The sequence below is a fragment of the Entelurus aequoreus genome, linkage group LG11 (genome assembly GCF_033978785.1).
Source record: "Entelurus aequoreus isolate RoL-2023_Sb linkage group LG11, RoL_Eaeq_v1.1, whole genome shotgun sequence".
Taxonomy (NCBI): Eukaryota; Metazoa; Chordata; class Actinopteri; order Syngnathiformes; family Syngnathidae; genus Entelurus; species Entelurus aequoreus.
Window position 1 is genome coordinate 13,046,752 of NC_084741.1, and position 11,363 is coordinate 13,058,114.

The following is an 11,363-nucleotide window of genomic DNA, read 5'->3' on the forward strand; positions in this document are numbered from 1 at the left end:
GTGCTAACACACACAAAATCCTCATTTAAATATGTACAGTTTTCTACTTTGTACGCGTTATTTGGATCTTAGAAGAGCAGACCCTCTACAGTTCTTCCTGTAATCATAGTGTCACTCCATAGTTGTTGTTTGCACACTGGTAGGTGACTCACCAGGTTGCAAGTCCTTGTTGCAAGTCCTTGTTGCAAGTCCTTGGGCAGACTGGGCATTTAGCAAATCATGCTGAGAGAAAGTTCTTCTCTTTCTCTTTTCTTCCCTTTTTTCTTGTTTCCCCTGATGGCATTCCAGTTCTTCATTTCAGATGGTGCCGAGAACAATGAAACGCCTCCAAACCGCAACCGGTGGCTGGATTGTGTCGACCAAATAACAACAATACCACATCTGGTGAGATCGCACTTCAAATTATCTTTATATGGCGGTGGTTGGTCGCCCTGTGTCCATTTTACCAAAATATATGAATGGGAATGAACAAGTTACTTGGGCAGATCATGATTACTTACAAGTATGTTTTTTAAATTTATTTTATTTAATTATTTTTATTGTTTTATTTCCCTTTTTATTAGATTTTTAAAATATTGATTGAATTAGCATTGCTTTTTTTATACAATTTGTTTATTTATTTATTATTTATTTTATTAAAATGTTCTATTCAATTTTGTATTCTTATTTATTGATTTGGATTATCTTTATATCAGTTTGGTTGGTCGCCCTGTGTCTGTTTTATGAACGTGTAAATGGGAATAAACTATGGAAGTAGAATTGTCTCACATCAACTTATATATATCAATGTGATATTAATAAATATACAAATACAAATACAAATGTGATATACAAATAAATAAATAATTTGTATAAATAAACGCGTATTTGTAAATATATTTTTGAAATTTGAAAATATATACAAGTAAAATGTATAAATATAAAAATGTGACATAAAAATAAATCAAGAATTTGTATAAATAAAAATGTATTTTTAAATATATTTTTGAGATTTGAATATAAATATGCTTGATTTTGTATTTGTATTTGTATTTGAATTGAATTTGCATATGTGGATCGCTTTTTTGCTTTTGTGCCGATGAGACATTCCTCCCACAAACCCGATGCACAAATAAATGTGACCTACACACTCCCCTGAACAACCAGCAGAGGGCACTGCAGCCAGAGCGGTCTGGGTCACAGAGCGTTATATGCATTATATGTACATTGTCTGGAGTTCTCTGGACAAAAACAATTGACGTCTTTACAGAGAGAACGCACAACGGGCCTGAGCTAGCTAATGTTAGCGTTGTATTAGCTAATGCTAATTTATCCAGTTAATCTGAAAGACCGTGCTAGCTGTTTATTTAATTGTATCAATGCCGTTTAATGACCTTGTAGATACTGATCTTTTATCAGTGCAATGTGTGTCAAATCATCCCAAAAGTCATGACGTGATATGACCCTACCTAGTGTGCCTCTGGTCGGCTCGCCAGTGTCTGACCATGTCTGCACACTCTGGCTGCAGTGCCCTCTGCTGGTTTTTCAGGGGAGTGTGTAGGTCACATTTATTTGTGCATCTGGTTTGTGGCAGGAATGTCTCATCGACACAAAAGCAAAAAAGCGATCCACATATGCACATTCAATACAAATACAAATACAAAATCAAGCATATTTATATTCAAATCTCAAAAATATATTTAAAAATACGCGTTTATCTATACAAATTGTTGTTTTATTTGTACGTCACATTTTTATATTTATAAATTGTATTTGTATATATTTTCAAATCTCAAAAATATATTTACAAATACGTGTTTATTTATACAAATTATTCATTTATTTGTATTTGTATTTTTATATTTATTAATATATGCATATGTGTTAATATCGTATTAATATATATATATATATATATATATATATATATATATATATATATATATATATATATATATATATATATATAAGTTGATGTGAGACAATTCTACTTCCATAATAAACAAGTTACTTGGGCAGTCAATAAATACATAGAAGTTTTTGTTTTATTTAATTTATTTATTTTAATTTTTTACTTAGATTTTATTTTGTTTTTTCATTGGTATCCTTGTATTTATCCATGCATGTATGTATTTTTTGTTTTATGTTTTATTTTAGTCATTTAAACGTTGTATTTATTTATTTTTTATTTATTTGAATTATATATATATTTTTTTTAATTCTTATTTATTTAATTTGTTTTATTACAAGTTACATAGGTAGACGGTGATTTAAATGATCCATACATCACTTTTGTTGGTCGCCCTGTGTCTGTTTTATGAACGTGTAATTGGGAATAAAATTGGGCAGACAATTGTTACTTACAATTTTAATTCTATTTTTTTTTTAACTTTTATTTTTATTTATTAGGAATCAGTGTTAATTTGACAGAAGTTTTTAATTCAGTTTTAGTCATCGTCTTTTGTCGAAAATGTATTTTAGTTTTTGACCCATTTTAGTCATGTAAGTTTATTTAGTTTTAGTCAACTCGACTCATTGACATTTTACTCGATTACAGTCAATTTCGTAGACTTAAAAGAGCCGATCAAAAAGACCTGAGTCGTTCGCGAACGTCCCATCTCTGTAGACTTGGTCTAAACCAGAGATGGCAGCCATCAGTGGTTTTGCTGGACTCAGCAAAGCCTGGTAAGGAATGCAAGGGAAGAGCATCCACAAAGTGGGTCTAAAAGTGATTTATTGTCTTCAGTGGACACGATGCCCTTGTCTCGCCACTATTTGTTGTAGGAGTTTGATCAACAGCGAAACAATTATGTGGCGAGTGCTTGTTCACACTTAGTTAGTCGCTGGTGTTGACGCTGCCTCGTCGCCTGCCAAATGTGTCCTCTGACCGTCACGCAGGTTTGTTGCTTTCCTGCCAAAAACCAAGCAGACTCGGTTTAAAAAAATTAAATTGCATGGCAAAACAAAAAAAAACAATCCAACGTTTCCCAACAGAAAACCAGTTTGAGCAAAGAGCATCTTTGGAGAAAAACACCCCAAAAAAATACACCATTGCATCATGAAATTAAAATATCAGAGCACTAGTAAGCAAGGGTGTCCAAACCACGGCCTGCGGGCCAATCCCAGAGCCTTCAATTTGGCCCACGAGGGGCCACTAGTTTAACATGCAATCTGGCCGGAAGATTAATGGACACTTAATTGCCATCTTCTTGTGGTTGACTCAGTCCAATGACCAATAAACGTAATTTATTCTAACCTGATGCACAGCGTTTTTCTTTTATGAGCTAATCCAAACAACCTTCCCTAGTCACGGTGCAAAAAAAAAATGTAACCGGCACAATAAGACAACAAACATGGTCGCACATAACACATGACTCAGTCCAGTGACCAATGAGCGTCATTTATTCTAACCTGATGCACAGCGTTTAGTTTTATGACCTAATCCAAACAACCTTCCCTAGTCACGGTGCAAAAAAAAATGTTTTAACCGGCACAAAAAGACAACAAACATGATTGCACATAACACATGGGTCAGTCCAGTGACCAATAAGCATAATTTATTGTAACCCAATGCACAGCGTTTAGTTTTATGACCTAATCCAAACAACCTTCCCTAGTCACGGTGCAAAAAAAAAAAAAAAAAAATTTAACCGGCACAAAAAGACAACAAAGATAGTTGCACATAACACATGACTCAGTCCAGTGACCAATAAGCGTCATTTATTCTAACCTGATGCACAGTGTTTCGTTTTATGACCTAATTCAAACAACGTTCCCTAGTCACGGTGCAAAAAAAAAGTAACCCGCACAAAAAGACAACAAACGTGGTTGCACATAACACATGACTCGGTCTAGTGACCAATAAGCATCATTTATTGTAACCTGATGTACAGCGTTTATTTTCATGACCTAATCCAAACAACCTTCCCGAGTCACAGTGCAAAAAAAAACATTTAACCGGCACAAAAAGACAACAAACGGGATCGCACATAACACATGACTCAGTCCAGTGACCAATAAGCGTAAATTATTCTAACCTGATGCACAGCATTTACTTTTATGACCTAATCCAAACAACCTTACCTAAAAAAAATTGTGTAAGTGTAAAACATTTTTTTAAGCGATTAAGAATTGTTAAAGAAAAATAATGCCATTAACCAAAAAAATGTTTTTGTTTTGTTTTGTTTTAATCGATTTAGAACTGTTACAAAGAGTATAATAGCGATTAATCCAAAAATAGAAGTTTTTATTTTTTTCATATGATCGATTAAGAATTGTATAATCGATTAAGAAACATTACAAAAAAATATTGCAATTAATCTAAAAATGTATTTAAAAAAAAAAAACAATTAACAATCGTTACAAGGAAAAAAAATCATGATTAATCTAAAAATATTTTTCTTTTTTTTTTTGGATTAAGAATCGTTACAAAGAAAAATAATGCCATTAATCCAAAAACAATTTTTGTTTTGTGTTTTGTTTTAATCGATTAAGAACCGTTACAAAGAGTATAATAGAGATTAATCCAAAAATAGATGTTTTTATTTTTTTCGTATGATCGATTAAGAATTGTATAATCGATTAAGAATCGTTACAAAAACAAATTGCAATTAATCTAAAAATTTTATTTTAAAATAATTTATCAATTAAGAATCGTTACAAGGAAAAAAAATCACGATTAATCTAAAAATCAATTTATTTTTTAAAAATCGATTAAGAATCGTTACAAAGAAAAATAATGCCATTAATCCAGAAATCAATGTTTTTGTTTTGTTTTAATCGATTTAGAAACCGTTAAAGAGTATATTAAAGATTAATCCAAAAATAGATTTATTTATTTATTCGTATAATTGATTAAAAATAATTGTATGATCGATTAAGAATCTGTCATGTCTTTTGATCATGTTTTGTTTGGCTATATTCTGTTTGGTTTTTGGACTCCTTTAGTTTCTGTTTACGCTCTATTGTTTTGTCACCATGGCAACCCATTAGTTTTCACCTGATTCATTTGGACTCCCGCACCTGATTTGTTTTGACTTACGCACCTGTTGTCAATCATGACATATTATTTAAGCTTGTAGTTGCCAGGCAGCCGGCCTGGCGACATGACCCTTATTACCCCTGATATTATGTACCATGCTCTGTGCTGACCTGTATTCATTCCATAGTTTATGCTTCATGCCATGCCACGTTAAGTTTGTTTTTTTCATGTCACAGTTAGCGAGTTTTGTTTCATGTCCATAGTTTACGTTATAGTGTTAGTCTTTGTTCCCTGCGTTAAGTTTGTGTCTCCGCCTTGTGCGCGCCATTTGTTTGTTCTTTTTATAGTCATAATTAAACATGTTTTACCTTCGAGCCAAATCTGCTATAGTCCGTTTGCACCACGGGAAAACATTCATCACAGTCCACGTCTTGGCAGAATCGTTAGCAAAACGAATTGCAATTAATCTAAAATTGTATTAATAAAATAAAATAAAATCAATTAAGAATAGTTACAAGGAAAAAAAATCACGATTAATCTAAAAAAATGTTTTGCTTTTTTTAATCGATTAAGAATCGTTACAAAAGAAAAATAATGCCATTAATCCAAAAATCTATTTTTGTGTTTTGTTTTAATCAATTTAGAACCGTTACAAAGAGTATAATAGCAATTAATTAAAAAAATAGATGTTTTTATTGATTCATATATTCGATTAGGAATTGTATAATCAATTAAGAATCGTTACAAAAACAAATTGCAATTAATCTAAAAATGTATTTTTAAAAAAATCAAGAATCGTTACAAGGAAAAAAATCACAATGAATCTAATATATATATATATTTTAAATCGATTAAGAATTGTTACAAAGAAAAATAATTCCATTAATCCAAAAAACGATTTTTGTTTTGTTTTAATCGATTTAGAACCGTTACAAAGAGTATAATAGCGATTAATCCAAAAATATATTTTTTTATTTTTTCGTACGATAGATTAAGAATTGTATAATCGATTAAGAAACGTTACAAAAACAAATTGCAATTAATTTAAAAATGTATTTCAAAAAAAATTAATCGGTTAAGAATCGTTACAAGGAAAAAAATCCCAATCTAAAAATCTTTTTTTATTTTATTTTTATCGATATAGAATCGTTACAAAGAAAAATAATGCCATTAATCCAAATAATTTTTTTTGGGGGGGGGGGGTTGTTTTAATCGATTTAGAACCGTTACAAAGAGTATAATAGCGATTAATCCAAAAAAATGTTTTTATTTTTCCGTATGATTGAATCGTTACAAAAACAAATTGCAATTAATCTAAAAATGTATTTAAAAAAAACACAAATCAATTAAGATCGTTCCAAGGAAAAAAAATCACGATTAATCTAAAAAAAAATTATTATTTTTTTGTATCGGTTAAGAATCGTCACAAAGAAAAATAATGCCATTTATCCAAAAATAAAAAATGTTTTGGTTTTGTTTTAATCGATTTAGAATGTTACAAAGAGTATAATAGCGATTTTTGACAAAAATATATATTTTTTTTTTTTGCTATGATCAATTAAGAATTGTATAATCGATTAAGAAACGTTACAAAAACAAATTGCACTTAATTTAAAAATGTATTTAAAAAGAAAAAATCAAGTATCGTTACATGGAAAAAAATCACAATTAATGTAAAAATCTTTTTTTTTTTATCGATTAAGAATCGTTAGAAAGAAAAATAATGCCATTAATCCCAATAAAAACATTTTTGGGGGTTTTGTTTTAATCGATTTAGAACCGTTACAAAGAGTATAATAGCGATTAATCCAAAATTATATTTTTTTATTTTTTCGTATGATCGATTAAGGATCGTTACAAAATAAATTGCAATTAATCTAAAAATGTATTTTAAAAAAACAATTTATTTAAGAATCGTTCCAAGGAAAAAAAATCACGATTAATCTAAAAATCTGTCACACCGTGGTGAGGGAAGTCCTGTTTTGGGGTTGTCTGGCACATTTCCTGTTTTATTTTGAAAATTCTAATCCTCCTCTCGTTTCAGGCCACTTGCCCTTCCTCCTGTGTCACTGGTCTGATGTCTCTCCTGATTGCCTGATTGTGCCCACCTGTGTCACCCTCCCTCATGTGCATATAGTCCTCGTCTTCCCCTGTCTTGTTGCCAGAGTATATCGTCTCGCTACGTACCTCCTGCCTAGTCCACAGCCTTGTTCACAGCCATCAACCAAGTTTGATAAGTATTGTCTCGCTTTGTTTATTGATTCCTTTGTTCCCTCTGAGAGAGTGATTTTCTTTTGCTAAGTTTTTTGGGTCAAGTCTTTTTGTATCAATTTTCATAGTGCCTTGTCTTCCTTTTTTTTCCCCTCCTTCTGGAGCACTTTTAGTTTTCAGGCTTCTCAAATACTTTATACATACTTTCTGTTTATAGCGTCTCAACTTTTTAGCATGAGAGAATTTCCTTTTTGTAGATTATTATAGATTGTTGTTTTTTTTTTTTGTGTATTCGACTCCTAGAACTTTTTGGCTATTGCCTGTTCCTCCTTATGGAGTGATTTTCTGTTTATTGCCTTATGTCCTATGCTAATACCCTATTGGTGCTTGAATATATCTTAGATAGATTTTGTAGCCACTTTCTTTAATCACTCTGTCCTAGAGATAGCAAGGAATTATTTAAATAAAGGTCTGGGTCAATTGTCACTCCTCTGCATCTGAGTCCTCATTTACGCCAAGACATAACAAAATATTTTCTTTCTTTTTTTATCGATTAAGAATTGTTACAAAGAAAAATAATGCCATTAACCCAAAAAACAATGTTTTTGTTTTGTTTTAATTGATTTAGAACCGTTACAAAGAGTATAATAGCGAGTAATCCAAAAATATATTTTTTTTTTTTCGTATGATCGATTAAGAATTGTATAATCGATTAAGAAATGTTACAAAAACAAATTGCAATTAATTAAAAAAAAGTATATATAAAAAAAATTGATCAAGAATCATTACAAGGAAAAAAAATCACAATTAAACTAAAAATCTTATTATTATTTTTTATCAATTCAGAATCGTTACAAAGAAAAATAACGCCATTAATCCAAAGATAATATTTTTTGGGGGGGTTTTGTTTTAATCGTTTTAGAACCGTTACAAAGAGTATATTAGCGATTAATCCAAAAATAGATTTTTTTTATTTTTTCGTGTGATCGATTAAGAATTGTATAATCAGTTAAGAAGGGTTACAAAAACAAATTGTAATTAATTTAAAAATGTATTTAAAAAAAAAAAAATCAACTAAGAATTGTTACAAGTAAAAAAAAATCACGATTAATCTAAAAATAGTTTGTTTTTGCTTTTTATCGATTAAGAATCGTTACAAAGAAAAATGCCATTTATCCAAAAAAAAAAAAAATTTGGGTTTTGTTTTAATCGATTTAGAACCGTTACAGAGTATAATAGGGATGAATCCAAAAACAGATTTTTTTTAATTTTTCCTATAATCAATTAAGAATTGTATAATCGATTAAGAATCGTTACAAAAACCAATTAAAATTAATCTAAAAATGTATTTTATTTTTTAATTTAATCAATTAAGAATCGCTACAAGGAAAAAAAAATCACGATTAATCTAAAAATCGATTTAAAAAAAAAAAAAAAAAATGTTTTAATAGATTAGGAATCATGACAAAGAAAAAAAACGAAAATAAATTTAAAACACCCCTACAAAATGGATGAATGAAACGTTCGCACACAGAGACATACTCGGCTCCATCTCAACGTTGGTCAATCAAAAAGTTTGCAAATAGAGAGGTTGCTAAATTGAGGTTCTATTGAACATGTTTCACGCTACAAACTAGCCGTCACTCCAGTCCACTTCAAGATACTCTTTCCAAGTACGTTGGAACATTTTCAAAAAGTATTTAAAACTTAGCGTCACGCGCCACGATAGCGTTCGTGATACGACAAATGAAGAGCCGACGTCCTCCAGCCTCACGTTGAAGTCAGTCATGGTTCTATCAGCTGCTTTTCTGCACGATTAACGCTGAGTCGACATTTATCATTGTCAGACAGGGCATGTTCACACTACTATTTTACTGATGACAACACACACACACACACACACACACACACTTATCTCACTTGCTGACACTATTTTGCTCTCTAACAATCTTGCTAATTATAATTGGTAATTAATTCTCTGCCAGTGTCCTCATCAGGAGAGGAATAACCTACATTTACATTAATTAGACCTTCGGCCCCCTCGTCTCTCCGTCCCACTCCAATCCACACCGTTGTCCCTGCCTGCCCGCGTCCTTGCCCTCTTCCCGTCCCGCATCCCTTCCCTTGGCCCTGCCCTCGTTCCAGTCCCAAACCAGGGGCCTCATGTAATAAGAGTTGCATGCATTTTCCTGCTTAAAAACCGACGTTCAAATCCAAAAACGGTGTGTGCAAATAAAAATTCAGATGCACAAATTGCAGAAGTCCAAGCACATTTGTTTTTTTGTTTTTTACATCGATATCAACTTGAAATTAGGCCACGCCCCCTCGTAAATACACAAATCATAGTGAGAGTCGTGGTGTGGCACCTTCTGAGAAAAAAATGCGTCTTTCGACGGAGCGATTACCAGCCTGTCATTGCCACGTCTCCAAGAACTGAACACAAGGGGGGCTGGAAAAAAATTAATCGATGTTTAGGTTAACGACATTTCTTATTTATAACGATTCTTAATATATTAAAAAAAAAAAAAAAAAAATTCCCACTCAGGCAAATTATATTGTAGATGTACATCAGGGGTCACCAACCTTTTTGAAACCAAGAGCTACTTCTTGGGTACTGATTAATGCAAAGGGCTACCAGTTTGATACACACTTAAATAAATTGCCAGAAATAGCCAATTTGCTCAATTTACCTTTAACTCCTGTTATTATTAATAATTGATATTTACACTTAATTGAACGGTTTAAAAGAGGAGAAAACACGAAAAAAATGATAATTAAATTTTGAAACATAGTTTATCTTCAATTTCGACTCTTTAAAATTCAAAATTCAACCGAAAAAAAAGAAGAGAAAAACTAGCTAATTCGAATCTTTTTGAAAAAATTTTAAAAAGATTTTATGGAACATCATTAGTAATTTTTCCTGATTAAGATTAATTTTAGAAGTTTGATGACATGTTTTAAATAAATTGGACCAGCTATATTTCTAACAAAGACAAATCATTATTTCTTCTAGATTTTCCAGAACAAAAATTTTAAAAGAAATTCAAAAGACTTTGAAATAAGATTTAAATTTGATTCTACAGATTTTCTAGATTTGCCAGAATAATTTTTTTGAATTCTAATCATAAGTTTGAAGAAATATTTCACAAATATTCTTCGTCGAAAAAACAGAAGCTAAAATTAAGAATTAAATTAAAATGTATTTATTATTCTTTACAATAAAAAATCATTTTTAAGGTTGTATTTTTTCTCTAAAATGGTCTTTCTGAAAGTTATAAGAAGCAAAGTAAAAAAAAATGTATGAATTTATTTAAACAAGTGAAGACCAAGTCTTTGAAATATTTTCTTGGATTTTCAAATTCTATTTGAGTTTTGTCTCTTAGAATTAAAAATGTCGAGACCAGCTTGCTAGTAAATAAATAAAATTTAAAAAATAGAGGCAGCTCGCTGGTAAGTGCTGGTATTTGAGCTATTTTTAGAACAGGCCAGCGGGCTACTCATCTGGTCCTTACGGGCTACCTGGTGCCCGCGGGCACCGCGTTGGTGACTCCTGATGTAGATCGAGGGTGTCCAAACTCAGTGCCGCTGGCGTCTTCGATTTGGCCCAACGAGACGTTGCAAGTGTAACAAAGAATCGAGCCGCAGGGAGATATCAATTGATTTCAAAAGTCGCTCTGTATGCTGCTGCTTTGTCGCCATCTTGTGGACAACATGAGTGATTCAAAGCAATTATCACGCATTGAATGTAACATTTGCAGCATTTACTTATTTGATCCGATGCAAACAACCTTCCCTAGTCCATCCATCCATCCATGTTAAGGTTGGAGGAGGGAGTTGTGACGGCACAGAACCACAAGGGGGAAATATTGCTATATATATATATATATATATCCATCCATCCATGTTATGGTTGGAGGAGGGAGTTGTGACGGCACAGAACCACAAGGGGGAAATATTGCTATATATATATATATATATATATATATATATATATATATATATATATATATATATATATATATATATATTTAATTAAACAACAAGGAATGTTGTGTGACAAAAATCCAAGAGTGTGTATAGTGTAAGACTATGTGTAGGAATTAATTGCTGAGTGTTTACCAGAAGTGATGAGTGAGAGGCGGAAGATCAGGAGGACAAGTGAGCTCGGAGGTCCGTGAGACGAGCAGGAAGT

The 11,363-nt window shown here is 31.5% G+C and overlaps 1 protein-coding gene across 3 annotated transcripts in view; it reads left to right on the forward strand.

Moving 5' to 3' along the window:
* Positions 1 to 5,086: 5,086 nt before the first annotated feature.
* The window catches only part of prkcg (protein kinase C, gamma), a 111,993-nt gene continuing 105,716 nt past the window's right edge, over positions 5,087 to 11,363 (forward strand). For 2 of the 3 annotated variants that reach the window (XM_062062528.1, XM_062062529.1), the window contains exon 1: positions 7,131 to 7,197. The gene's annotated coding sequence lies outside the window, so the exon portion shown is untranslated. Of the gene's footprint in view, positions 5,170 to 7,130; positions 7,198 to 11,363 lie in introns of those variants that run through there. The other variant, XM_062062530.1, reaches the window with a different exon arrangement.